This window comes from Equus asinus, chromosome 2 (genome assembly GCF_041296235.1).
Source record: "Equus asinus isolate D_3611 breed Donkey chromosome 2, EquAss-T2T_v2, whole genome shotgun sequence".
In the NCBI taxonomy this organism is placed as follows: Eukaryota; Metazoa; Chordata; class Mammalia; order Perissodactyla; family Equidae; genus Equus; species Equus asinus.
Genome location: NC_091791.1, coordinates 48,542,266 through 48,556,212, shown reverse-complemented (window position 1 = coordinate 48,556,212; position 13,947 = coordinate 48,542,266). Strand labels below are relative to the sequence as shown.

Genomic DNA, 13,947 nt, shown 5'->3' with positions numbered 1-13,947 from the left:
AATCCTTTCTGTTTAAATATGAATAGAATCGTCTTACCAACTCGGAGCTTACGTCTTAAGGTTTGGCAGGTCTTATCTTTGTAGTTTAGCAATCTGGTTCCTCTGGATGGGATGACTCATAAACTGCCTAAAAAACAGTTGGCACATGGTAACCCTTCAAGTCATTCATTTATCCATTTAACACATATTTATCCATATCCTAAAGCATTGTTCTACATGCTAGAGATACAACAGTGAACAAAGTAGAAAAATTGCTGACTCTCATGGAGCTTACATTCTACTGAGGAAAACAAAAGACAAGTTAATACCAGTATGTCAGAAGGTGATTGATGCCAGAAGGAAAAAAAGGCAGCGGAAAGGGACAGAGGGTGATAGGCTCCAGCCTGCTATTTTAAACCACGGTGTTGCTTGAGGTGAAACTTGTGCAAAGACCCAACTGAAGTAGGGAATAATACATTTCAGATATGTTGCCTCCCCTCCCCCTGCTTATTTCTAATAAAATGGGCAGAGTATCTGGTGTAGACAAAACCTTACTGTTCTTAAAGCTGAACTTTTCTTCCTAGCCAATGGCTATGAAGGAGAGGAAAAACAATTTTTCCTCTCCCCTTCTAGGTTTTTTGGCTGAGGCTCCTCTGTAATAAAAGACAGACTAACAGGAGAAAAACAAACAGAAGTTTAATGACATAGGTACCTCTTATATGCATGGGATATACCCAGGAAAACGGAGTAACTCCTCAAAATGGCCCAAGCCATCCCCTTAAATACCATTTTTAGCTAAAGAAAAAAGAAGATGCTGGGATGGGGGTGGCCAGTTATGGGAGGTTTTCAGCCAAAGCATAGTAAACAAGGACAGGGTTGTTATGAAGACCTAAGTGTCCACCTTCTCCATCGATAAGAGTTTCCAGAGATTCAATCATCCTTCTCTTCCTGGTACAGAGAGGGAGACACCCTTACACATGGAGATTTCCCTTATAAATGTAAATGTCTGTTACACAAGGTTAACTTCTTGGTTTTCAGGGCTTTTCCTCTGTCTGCTGTTTCTTAAAAATAATCAGCCCCAAATAATCAGTATGCCAAAGAAGCATATTTTGGGGTGGCAAATTCTGCTCCCCTTCAGCTAAATACACCAAGTTTTGCTTTGTCATTGAAAATTTCTGACCCTGGGTTTGCTTATCTGTAAAATGAGATAATACTCCTGTGTCTAGCTCACAAGATTAGTGGGAGGATCGAATGAGAAAGTAGAGGGAGATCATTTTGAAAACTCAAAAATACAATAAAACTATAAGGGATGTTTTCACTTTTCATAATTCTCCTTTCCTATTGACCATGAATTTTCTTTCCTTTGATTTTTGCAGTGGTATCCTATCTGAAGTTGCTTTTACTTGCTAGATGTGTTTTTCTGCTTTATCAGATTAGAAGCTTGGCAAGTCAGTATAACTTAGCACAACTGTATTGCTTGATTGACCATAGGTAACTGGAGCACTGGGTTGTGAACTGAGTTTTCCCACAAAAAACCATCAGGAACAATACCTAGATACATCCAACCTCCCTACCACTCCTTATCCTCCCTCACTCATGTATTGGGATCACGTGAAGTCATGGAGGTGTATTAATTATGTCTGTCATTGCCAAGTGTAGGACAGCAGAAACTACTACCCCAAAATGCATCTCTTTGGCTTGATTATTTTTAAGAACCAAATACTCAGGAAGAAACTTTGACCCTCCCCCTAACTGCCTAAAAGAATTTAAGATAGAAGGCCTGTTCTAAGAAGGAGCTATCACCATAGATAACCATAGTACAGTTTGCACCAGATGTGACAGGGAGGAACCTAGCCAGGTCCAGTTGATCATAGTCCTCTCCATGTCCCATTGTCTCTGCAGGGCATAGGAAACATTTGTGTACCAAACACAATCGTCCCCATGTGCATTGCCGTCCTCTCCCCTGAAGTCCCAAATCACTACCCCCAACAGCATCTTTTGTCTGTAGCTGAAGATAATATTTAAATTGTTGTCTTCAGTCATTTTGGTGAGTTGCTTCATTTTCCTAGGTTTCTCCTATGGATACATATTATTAAACTTGCTTGATTTTCTCCTGTTATTCTGTTTCATGTCAATTTAATTTTAGACCAACCAGAAGAATCTAGAAGGGTTGAGGAAGATTTCTTACTCCCCTACACAAGGAAGAGCAGCCTGATAGTATGCCTGCTGGGTGTCTGTTCACTCTTGTTCAGATCCCAGTCATCTGTCCTAAGGTTTATGGGTGTTGTTGGCTTTGTGACCCTGGTGCCATGTTAACTTTCTGAGTGACTCTAAAGCAGAAGAATTCAGTCCTCTTAGTCCTAATAACATAACAGCATCTTTGTAGGCTCCCTGCCTCTTCCTGGCAAGCAGACTGGCAGATGCCAGATGATGCCTCTTGGCTTCTTTCAATTTGCTCTTCAAATTATGTGACCCATCCTTTCTCGTGTGACTATGTGATTCCAAGTTTTGAGACATTTTATATTATGCCAGTCTTGCAAAAAAGCACGGTCTTCTTCTTAAATAAGGGTCTTAGACATAGAATTTCTTTCAGAGAGAAGTAAGCCTAGGTAGAAAATTTGAGTCCCATTGAAGAGAGTCAAAACGTGAGAGAGAAACTGTAGTCGCTGGTTCAGATTATAAGTAAGACATTAAATCTCTTTATATTAAATGAAACTGAGAACTGCTGCAACAGCCCAAAACTCATGCTCCATCATCTGAAATGAAACCCAGCATTTATGGACACATTTAGGGGAAGTCTAACCTTCTAAGCAAATTTAAGAGAAGATGAAGTTATGGCTGCTAAGTTGTGACTCAAGCCTATGAATTTGAAATCTAAAACATTAAGAAGAAGTAGTAAGATAGGAACTAATAGAACAACCAAGAGGAGACGGGGGAAGTAGTGGGGAGGGTTATCTGGAGCCCGAACAATGAGGCAGGCTGGTGATGCTTGAAGTGGAGCCCTCAGGGACCAGCTTGCACTTAGCAGCACATTCTCCTCCGGCTATTTGGATTAACAGGTTCTTATAAAGCAGCCAGTTTTTCTTCTGATATCACAATATTCTTTAAAGTTAGATTACCCTATATGTTATAACAATATTTAGACTTAAACCATCCTTACTCTGTCACTGTATGGCAGCTCCATTCCTGTGTGCTGTATTCTGGGTAATTACTTCAGCTCTATCTTCCAAAATCATTAATTCTCTCTTAAAATTTCTCTAGCTCACTATTTAACCATTAGGTTAACTTTAAAAAACATTCAATGATTCTTTTTCATTTTTAGAATTTTTTTTTTTCCAAATCTGCTTGTTGTTTTTTTATAATGTCACACTTGAAAAGAGTTAAAAAACTTTTCGATATGTTCCTTTACTTCTTTGGTCATTTAAAACACATTTATGTGAGCTAGCCCTGATGCCCTAGTGGTTAAAGTTTGGCGCTCTCTCCACTTTGGTAGCCTGGGTTCGGTTCCTGGTGGCTGAACTACACTACTCGTCTGTCAGTAGCCACGAAGTGGTGGCTCACTTACAAGAACTAGAAGGATTTACAACTAGAAAATACAACCATGTACTGGGGCTTTGGGGAGAAAAAGAAAAAGAGGAGGATTGGCAACAGATGTTGCTCAGGGTGAATCTTTCCCAGCAAAAGAAAAAAAACAGAATAATGAAAAAACCCATTTATTTAAAAATTTTTTTTCAAATTGTTATCTATCACCACTTTAAGCGTGAATTCTCCTGTTTATTGCGTGGTTGGCTATCTTTTGTACTAGTGGATTTCCTCTTGCTCTTTTTAGTTTCATCTATGAGCTCATTTTCATTGGGAATTTTGTGGGAGTCCAATGGGTACCCTGGACTATGGAGGTAGTTTTCACATTAGTTTCTCCACTTGGGTTTTCCTACTTTGCGGTAGTGAAAGGGTGGTAAGAATTTAGGCTCTACACCCACACATAGGGCAAATTGGTGTTTTGAATTCTCAACATTGACTTTTCATCAAAAGCTCAGGAAGCTTCACTTCCAAGTTAAGACCTTGAACCAATGGACAGAATGTTTCCGTTCCTGGTCAGGGGAGGGGCGGTTTATGCAGGAAGCAGTTTCAGCTCTCCACCAAGTTGGGCCTGTAGTTTTTAAACTAGGCCTTAACTAGGTGCTAAAACCCCAGCTCCTGAAGAGCATAGCAGTTGATTCAGCTTCAAGGGCTACTCCTGCTCTGGTTTTGAGTTCCATTTTTATTTCTGTCATTTGGAGATTTTCCTTTCTTACCTTTGAGCTTGGCTGGGTATTTAAATATTTATTTTTTGTATTGAATCAGTCATTTCTACTTTATTTTGACATTTCTGGATTTGAGCAAGGGTTTAAAGGCTTCAAAGGCTGAAGGCTGAGGTGTGCCACTGTCACTGAAAGTTTCTATATTGCTTCTGTAAGTGAAAAGAAAAATCCATCACTGGATGGTTCACCAACCACAAAACTGTATGTAGAAGAGAATGATGACTGATTGTTAGTATACCATTTTGGCTATAAATGTCCCCTACATGAGATGGAACATATAGTTTGAAAGAAGTGGTAGCTACGTATCATATGCTCAGAATGCAAGCATAGTACCTGTTGAATTGACGTAAGAAAAATAATTATACCATAGTAAAGAGAGGCTGAGTGTCATTTTATTTAGTTAAATATGTCTTTTCATGTGATTATTTAATGTTGGGTCATTTAGAATCCATAATAAATCATGTATCAAATTATTATTTTTCTCCATTGCTTTTAAAAAAAGATTTCAAATCTTATGTAAGTTTAATCAAAATTTAGTGGAGTTATTTTTACTGTATGCTAATTTTTTATTTAAATAAAATTCATATAGTATAAAATTAACCATTTAAAAGCATACAATTCTGTGGCATTTAGTTCACTCACAATGTGGTACAAGAATCACTTCTATCTAGTTCCAAAACATTTTCATCACCTGCCAAAGAGACACTGTACCTGTCAAGAAGTCACTTCCCATCCTCCCTTCCTCCTAGCCCCTGGAAACCACTGATATACTTTCTATTTCTTTGGATTTACCTATTTAGAATATTTCATATAAATAGAATCATACAATATGTGACCTTTTGTGGCTGGCTTTTTTCACTTAGCATAATGCTTTTAAGGTTCATTCATGTTGTAATATGTATTGGCACTTCATTCCTTTTTGTGGCTGAGTAGTATTCCACTATATGGGTATCCTACATTTTGTTTATCCAGCCATCCATTGATGGGCATTTGAGTTGTTTCAATCTTTTGGCTATTGTGAATAGTGCTTTTTTATGCTAAATTTTAGAAAATGATTGCAATAATTGAGTGGTAACATAATTTTGACTTACCCCAAAACATTTGGGATGGTTAATGGAATAGTACATTATCACGGTAAAGAAATCAGTGTTAAGCCATTTCATATTTGCTGTGTGCCTCTGTAGATCCCGAAGTGATTGAGCAGCAACAGGGTCTCTGAGCTCGGAACATCTTTGAGCATCTCTATGTCTTAGACATGGAACCTTTTTTTCCTTTAGCATTGCTCTCCAACAGGTAACAAGTGCCTTCAAGGTCTTTTTCCTCCCAATGGTAAGAATTTGTTTCTGCATGTGGAAATCAAGTCTCACAGATCAAGAGGAATTACCAGGGCACATGAGTACTCTGCCTGTTCTGCGTGGCCTGACTGGGCTCTGCACCATGCCCTCATTTTCCTTGTCATGTTGATGTCTGATTCCTCCATGATGGGGAGACTGACTCCAAACACCCAGTGGACCATGCCGCATGGGAGGTTTTAAAGCAGAAAATGAACCCTTGTTGTTATTAGTAGATACCAGTGGGTGACTTGGTGGAATCAGACTGTGATTTGTCACGTAGGAAGAGAAGTTTGACCAGCAGCCTGACCTGGGCAGAGGCACCAGTTAGCTGATTTTGAGTCCATGGATCTTGCTATTAGACCTGGCTTTCAGAACCCTCACAGGACTAATTTTCTCAATACGGGAAAACTTGGCAGGCAGTGACATAACGATAGAATGTCTGCTTTCCTTTCTCCACTCTCAACTCACTCCAGGAAAAAATGAGTCAACGTGAGGAGTAAATTTTCCTACATAAAGACTTTCCTGTTATTAAAAGCCTTCTGAGGGTGATGAAGCACTGTAATTCACAGTTGTGTTAAATCAGGAATTAACAATTTAGATCAGCTACTCTTTGGCCATGTGTCCCTTTCCAATTAAAACTGCATCCAATTGAGAAGGACTGAAGCTCCCAATACTTAATTTATTGATAAAAATCAACAAAATGAATGGTCATAATTTAATCTTAGTTAATAAGTCAATCTAATTTTGCATGATATACTTATGTGCTTTTAATGACCATAAGAAATGACTTGTTACTTGGGGGCTGAAGTTGATGAGGCAGATATTTTCGAAGTTCTGACTGACTATTAAAATCACATTATAACATTAAAGTAACTTGTTTATTTCATTACTTCGTGGCATAAGTGTAAAGTTAATTTTGTTAACTATCTTTAAAAACAGCTGTGCTGATATATGTAAAAGTTTCTAATGATGCATTTACTGTGGTTGTTATCTAGGTATTTATTTTGAAACACTTCCTCATTTTTGTAGGTAATAGCGAACACGTTTCTCCAGGCCAGGGGAGGTAGAAATAATGATTTGTAGAGAATCAAAATCAGCCCTTTGAGAAACACAACATTTTTTCACGTAAGGGCTTCCTTTTCAGTAAATTGTATTAGGATTGTCAAGAGCAAACATTTGCTGGAAATGCATTAATAAAGCATGTCATTCACAACTTCAGTAGAATTTTAATTGAGTTCTCCAGGATTCCAGAAGGGAGATAGCTGGCCAAACCATTGTACTTCTCCACTCTATCACTGACGTCCTCATTCTCCACTAGTAAGTCTTTATCTTATGTAGTAATTCAGGACAAACCATTTGCACAATTAGCCCAAACCTACTTAATTAACTTCTGTGTTGGAGAGCCTATTCTTCAAAGTCATCTTTAGAAACTCTTTTAGAGGTCTGTAAGTTTGATTTTGATAATATATGAAGAAAGTCATTTCTATTTTTTTTCTGCCCTTGGTTTTGTTGCTAAAGAAAGAAATGGCCAAGTTAGTGCATTAGATGGCTGAATATCTTAATAGAACTGCATTTAGTAATGACGCTTATTGAATTATTTTGGGCACAGTAACCTGATAGGCCAGCTCCTGCCTGACTATTATTGCAGTAAAATAAGTTTTCTATCCCAAGGATGAATCCTAACAACAAAATTGGATTAAATTTACTTGAGGAGGCAGGAAAAGAGTGCTCTATGTCCCTCTATAAAGGTGACTTTCAACATTTTATATGAAGTCAGTTATAGAACTTATCAAAATGTAATTCTAGGAAAGAGATTTAATAAATCTAGGGTGGAGCCCAAGAATCTGTATTTGAAAAAACCAGAAGAACCTGTGGTGATTCTGATGTAAATGGTCCTCAGAACTTAATAAAAGAAGTACCATGTCTACAGCTTCATGATTTCATAGTGAATTTTTGTCAATATGCAATTTTTTTTCTTATTTGTGGCCTTTGACAAATTTCGTTATTATCAATTAAATATAGCCATCTGATCGTCATCTTTTTCGGAGTCAGAGTGTTTTTTAAAAATCGGTTTTTTGATTACTCAGACCCTAAAATTCTCAAGTTGTACTTATCTCTGTTGAATTGTATAATTAAAAAAAGAAACAACACCACAAAACAACCTTACTGTATATAACAGAATGAGTCACGTCTTTTTTAGACAGAGGTAAGAAATGATACGAAAGAAAACAAAAAAGTTTCAATGTAGTCCATGGGAAGAGGGGGGCATGTGAAAAGACAAATCCAGCCTGTTAATTATGTATTAAGTGAGAATCTCCAACCCACAGTGCACATGGAACATCAAAGTTCTCAACTGAAATGGTTTCTTATTAGCATTTGAGAAAGATTTTTATCTAGTTGTATCACAGGCAGAGGCTGAAACCAAAGGAGTTTAATAAGCACCTCATCACTGAAGGTCAGGTCCCCCGACAGAGCCTTAATTAGCATGAGGAACATCTTACCTTTTGAAAAAGCTATACCAAAGGAACACTTTTTTTTTTGGCACCAATTTGCTCATATGGGCAAAAAGGAGCATTAAAGATCTTGCAACTGAAACATAACATATTTGCTTCCTATAAACTCTAGGTATTTTCTGTGCTCCCGGTTTCTCTGCTGTCAGAATTGTGTCATATAGGAATGGTGACAACAGAATCAAACATTACCATGAAAGTGAAGCCCATTTCAGATTTCTTGAGGCAGCTGTATGCAGTCGCTGCTTTTAGAAAGCACGAGGTAAATAGGTAAGTTTATAGACGCTTCTAGGTTTCGAGTCACAAAGTACAACCAACGTGCTGGAGACTAGAAGGAACGGCTTCAAACCTCAGGGCTACTTTGAGTGTCTTTTATTTCCGAAAGTTCAGTTCAATAATCTAGCATAGCTCTGTTTGATTTATTTTTCACAGTCCTTTTGGTTGTTCGAGATTGGCTTTGAATATTGTTTGAAGGGTCTTGAAATCTCTCTGATCCAAGACATTTCACAAATGGCCCATCCAGGGCCCTGAAACTGGTCTTATTTATTTAGTTATTTTTTAAAATAAAAAGACATTTTCTACTGAAAACCGAGTTCAACGCAAATTTGTTGTGTTTAGGGTTGGGACAGAGATGGACAAGTCACCTGTTACTTCAACACTCAGTCTTTAATTATCAGATGGGCGACCTCTTATTGTTTCAGGGGTGTTTGCAGATAGAAGGCGCCTGGTGGTTCTGCTCTTAGCTACCTGTTTGATATAAGACAAGCCACTTAACTACTCTGGCGCTCATTCTTCCACGAATAAAATAAATGGATGGGACTTAAAGTTCTCCAGGATCCTTTCAACTCAAACAATCTATTGATCTTTGAGTTTTAAATTTTTTATTTAATGTGTTTTGTTGAATTTTCTATTTTTTTCCTTACCTTGATCTTGGAAGCAATTATCTGATAGTTGCAACTTAACAAATTCCATTCAAAGTAGGAGAATTTAATGGAAGATCTATAATGCACAAGGGGCGGTAAATAAATATCCCTACAGATCAGCTCAATATTCTATAAAGTTTCCATAGCAATTATGACCATTCTTGAATTTTCAGGGATGGTCTTGATTTCTGATAGACTGTTCCATTGCTCTTAAAAACTGAGGGTGAAAAACTAATGGGCTATTGGCCATATGCAGCTATTTTATGTTTTGTTTCGTCCCATAAGATGTTTAAAATTTCAGTTCAGGCATATGATCTCCAGTTTGCCAGGATCCTGTCTGCCTCTATTGTTTACACCAAGTCTGCTTCATTCATTTGCATGACTTAGCATCTTGAAACATTTGAGCTTGCAACCCCTGTTAAACCGCAGCAAAACTGTATCTTTTAGACCAGTACACTCCAGTGGAACTTTCTGTATTAATGAAAATACGCTATCTCTTTGCTGTTTAATATGGTAGCCACTAGCCATATGCACCTTTGAGCACTTGAAATGTGGCTAGTGTGACCGAAGACGAAATTTTTAATGTTATTCAATTCAAGTAAGTTTAAATTTCAGTTTAAATAGCCATATTTAAAAAAAGAGGGAAAGAAATAGCCACATGTGGGTAGTGGCCAACATATAGGACAATACAATATCTATACTGTCTGTTCAGGTTATCTCTTTTGTGCAACAAACAACCCAAACTCATTTTGGTCACGGATTCAGTGGGTCAGAAATTCAAACAGGGCAGCATAGATGGCTCATTGAAGCCTCAGCTGAGAAGTTTCAAATGATGGAGTGACTCAGACAGCTTGGGCTGGAATCATCTGGAAATTATTTCTCTTATGTCAGAGGCCTGGGCTGGGATGACTTGCAGGCTGGGTTCAGCTGGGACTGTCAACCAGAGCACTTACAAGTGGCTTTTCTGGAGCTGGCCGGGTGGTGCAGTGGTTAAGTTCACATGTTCTGCGTCTTAGCAGCCCAGGGTTCCCCAGTTCAGATCCCGGGTGCGGACATGGCACTGCTTGGCATGCCATGCTGTGGTAGGCGTCCCACATATAAAGTGGAGGAAGATGGGCACGGATGTTAGCTCAGGGCCAGGCTTCCTCAGCAAAAAGAGGAGGACTGGCAGTAGTTAGCTCAGGGCTAATCTTCCTCAAAACAACAACAACAACAACAAAAAACAAGTGGCTTTTCTTTGTGGCTTGGGTTTGCCACATTATGGTGCCTGAATTCTGTGAGGGAGCCTCCAGACAGCGTCCAGACAGCGTATGTACCCTAAGAACCACGAGGAAGCTGTGTGGCCTTTTCTGACCTAGCTTCAGGAGTAGTTCAATGTCACTTCTGTCTGCCTCATTCTATTGGTTAGAAGCAAGCCACCAAAGTCAGCTAAGATTTAATGGGAGGGGGATAAGACGCCACCTCTTGATGCAAGAGTGATAAGATCACAATACAGAAGAGCATGTGGGATGGGAGATATTGTGGTGATCATCTCTGAAGACACAATCTGCCACAGTCTGTCCTGTGGTCACAGCAATGCACACCCCTCCCACAGTCAAACATACTCGCCCTTCCACAAACCATGATATTTCTTCCCATTATGGCATTAGCTGAAAGTCTAGGATCTTATTATCTAGATCAGTTCAGGTGCTGGTGTGGCTCTTTGGCTGTGGTTCCTCTTTGAATGCAGGGCTTCCCCTTCTGTGACCTAAAGTGTCAATTGTCTGCCCCCCACCCCCTCCCTGGCACCCAGGATACATGGCAGGCCCCGTGATAAGCTAACTGCAGTAGACATCCCTATTCAGAGAGGTAGGGGTGGGGAGGAGGCAGTGGGAGGTGCATAGTAGTCACTGGTCCGTAGCAGTTCTGAAATTCAGCCAGTCACATGTCCCCAGTTACTTGATTTGGGCTTAGTACTGCTTCTGTGGGTCTTGGCTCCACCCTGGTCTCTTAGTTTTGCCTTTTGAGTCATTCAATTTATTCTGTAAAAATTAGGCTATGTTTTCAGCTGAGCAGTTTTCTCAGCCCACAGAAGTTTGAGGGGTTAGAAATCTCTCTGCATTTTGTACTGTCCCTGTGTCTTTCAGTTCGAGCTGATAGTGCCTATACCCATACTTGTCTCTTAAAAATTTTGAGGATTCTATGACTTTACAGGAGTTCAGTCTGTTAGACAAAAGACATAACCACAAGTCTCTTTAAGTCAGGCCCTGCTCTATCTCGGGAACCCTATTGTTCAAAAGGGAGAGTTTTACAAACACATCCTCAAGCTCCTTAGAAGGTCTTTATCTAGCTCAATCATTCCATGAGACACCACCTTCTGAGGCTTAACAAGGAATTTACAGCCCGACCTGGATTTGATCTTGCCCTGAAGCCCTTTCCTAATTTGAGAATCTTTGCTTTCTAGACAGGCTGGGATTGAGAATCAGTTTATTGTTGAATCCGGCAAGTCCTGTCTTCTTTATAGTACCTCGAAATTCTTCTTGAAAATGCAATAATTCCCTTTTTAGTGCCTCTCTATTTGTATCTTGTTATATACAGAGATTCAGTTGACATCTCTGGCAGAGAAACCAGTTGATATTTTTGATGTTTTGCCTGGAAATCGTCTGAGACAGACCCATCTATTCATCAGATAATTTCCACATTGCTGCAGGTGATAGTTTTGTAAAACTTTCTACCACTACGTAACAAAGCTCTCCTTTTCTCCAGTTTCCGAAAACATTTTCCTCAATGCTTTTACGGTTTGCCTCCTTGAGGCCTATCAGATTTCTATCCCCTGCTGAATCCCCAAACCAATGAATAATACATGTTTTAGTGGCATAAAACAACCACCTTTTTTTTTTATACCAAGAGTTTGTCTAGGGCACAGTGGGCATGGTTTTTCTCTGCTTCATGATGTCTGGGGTCTTAGCTGGGCAGACTGGAATGGCTGAGGCCTGGGATCATTTTAAAGGTTTCTGTGTTCGCATGTTTTGGCACCTGAGCTGAGACGGCTTGAAGGCTGGGCTCCGCTGAGTGTATTAACTGGATACCAAACATTGGCTCTCCATGTGGCTTGGGCTTTTGGCATCATGGTGGCTGGATTCTAAGATGACGTGTCTAGGGAAGGATAATCCAGACAGCTAACGCTGAAAGAGAATTGGGTGGAAGCTGCAAGAACTTTTTAGATATAGAGTATAAAGTCACACAGCATTATTTCCATTGTGTTTTACTGATTCCTAGAGAGTCAGGAAAGCCCGTCTGGATTCAAGGAGAGAGGGATTAGACTTCATGAGAGGGGAATGGCAAGATCATATTGCAGAGAGCATGTAAGATGGCAAATATTGTTGGCCATCTTTGGAAAATACATTCTTCCATACTGTATAAAAATCCTTTATTGAATGTTGCATAGATTGGGGAATTTTCTGACAACTCTTGTCATAATAATTTTTGGTTAGGATAATAAATGCTTTGTACGCAGGACTTTGGGTTATTGCTGTTCAGATAACTAATTATATGATGAAGCCCATCAGCTAAAGACCACCAGGGACTCACCTATGGTTACACAAAGTTAGGTTTATTTAACTTACTATAGCCAGGAAGAGACATATAGAGGAACTGTTGTGCATTTTGGTCAGAAGGAATTGGGGGAACTTGTAGAATTTGGGCTTGTGCTGGATGATTTTAAGTCTGATTTAAGGGAAGTGGAGAAAGGTTCTGGATTGGCTGCTGTTAGGAAGTGAAAGAGTATTTTGGTAACTTTTACCTGGAGGTGGAGGATTAACGTGGGGTCACTCACTGTTCATTGGTTGAGAAGCAGTAGTCACCCATGTGAGCCGGCACAAAGGTCTGGGCAGATGTCTGTGTGATTGCAGGGCATCCTTGTCTCTGTTTGATTTCAGACGCAATCACAGAATCATCTTATCTCTGTTTTGTTGCACTATCTCACAGTGCAGCCTTGCCCAATGCTGTTTTATATTCTGCAGAAGTTGGTCATGTTTTCTTGGGAACATTGAAGCCTAGCTGTCATGTGCTGGGGCTATTTTTCACTTTTCATAAGTAAAAGTGATCTGTTAATGATTAGTCTTAGTTGTAAATAAACCAATTAAAAATTAGTCCTCAGTTGCAGTTAATTCACCTTGGTGAAGATGAACCAAGAAGCAGTGGGATCGCCTTCCATCATTATCTGTTGTATAACCAATAAATCAAATTGCTTTCCACTTTCCAAGCCTGGTTGTGGAGTGCTTATTTTTCCCTTGGTTTCTTGTGTGTCAGTTAGGGAGAGAGAATAAATGAACTTTCTGTTGCTAAAAGAATTAAATCTCTTTGGGATGTTGAAAAACGGTATAGAAAGGGTGTGGTAAGATGCTGCAGGAAGTCCACAGCTGTGCCATCTTTTTGGCCCTTTGGAAACTGAAGGATGATAGAAGAATTCTGAAGTTCTAGTTACTGTATCAGACTTACTGGACAGGGACTAAATTCTACAAAATATGACATATAGAAAGTCTTCCTGGGTGTCTGGTCAGCTTGTTTGCCCTCTCAGGATGTGGCCTGTACAGTTAAGGCTTTCATTCTTCATCCCTCTCATATTTGTGGTTGGAACATTTAAGTTACTACCCGAGCACTAGGATGCCTTCTGAAAAAATTACGTGTCAATTAAAAGTAAAAATGACACATACGTCCTCAAAGAAATGCTTGTTCATCACACTGTGGAACCTATTACAAGATACTGCTTTGAACATGGAGCTGATTCGGGGTTGAACAAGGTCAGATTGATGTAGTAGTCTCCAATCTAGTGTGTCTTTTAGCTATGAAATTCCTAAGAGCCTAAGGGCAAAGGATGTGCAAGCACTAGCCCACTTGCTTTTGGGAACAATAGCTGTTG

At 39.4% G+C, this 13,947-nt stretch overlaps 1 long non-coding RNA gene across 2 annotated transcripts in view; it reads right to left on the bottom strand.

Annotated features, from left to right (window-relative positions):
* LOC139040803 (uncharacterized) overlaps positions 1–13,947 on the bottom strand; it is a 42,599-nt gene that overhangs the window by 15,618 nt on the left and 13,034 nt on the right. For both annotated transcript variants that reach the window (XR_011495134.1, XR_011495135.1), the window contains exon 2: positions 38–127. This is a non-coding gene — a long non-coding RNA (uncharacterized lncRNA). The remainder of the gene's footprint in view (positions 1–37; positions 128–13,947) is intronic.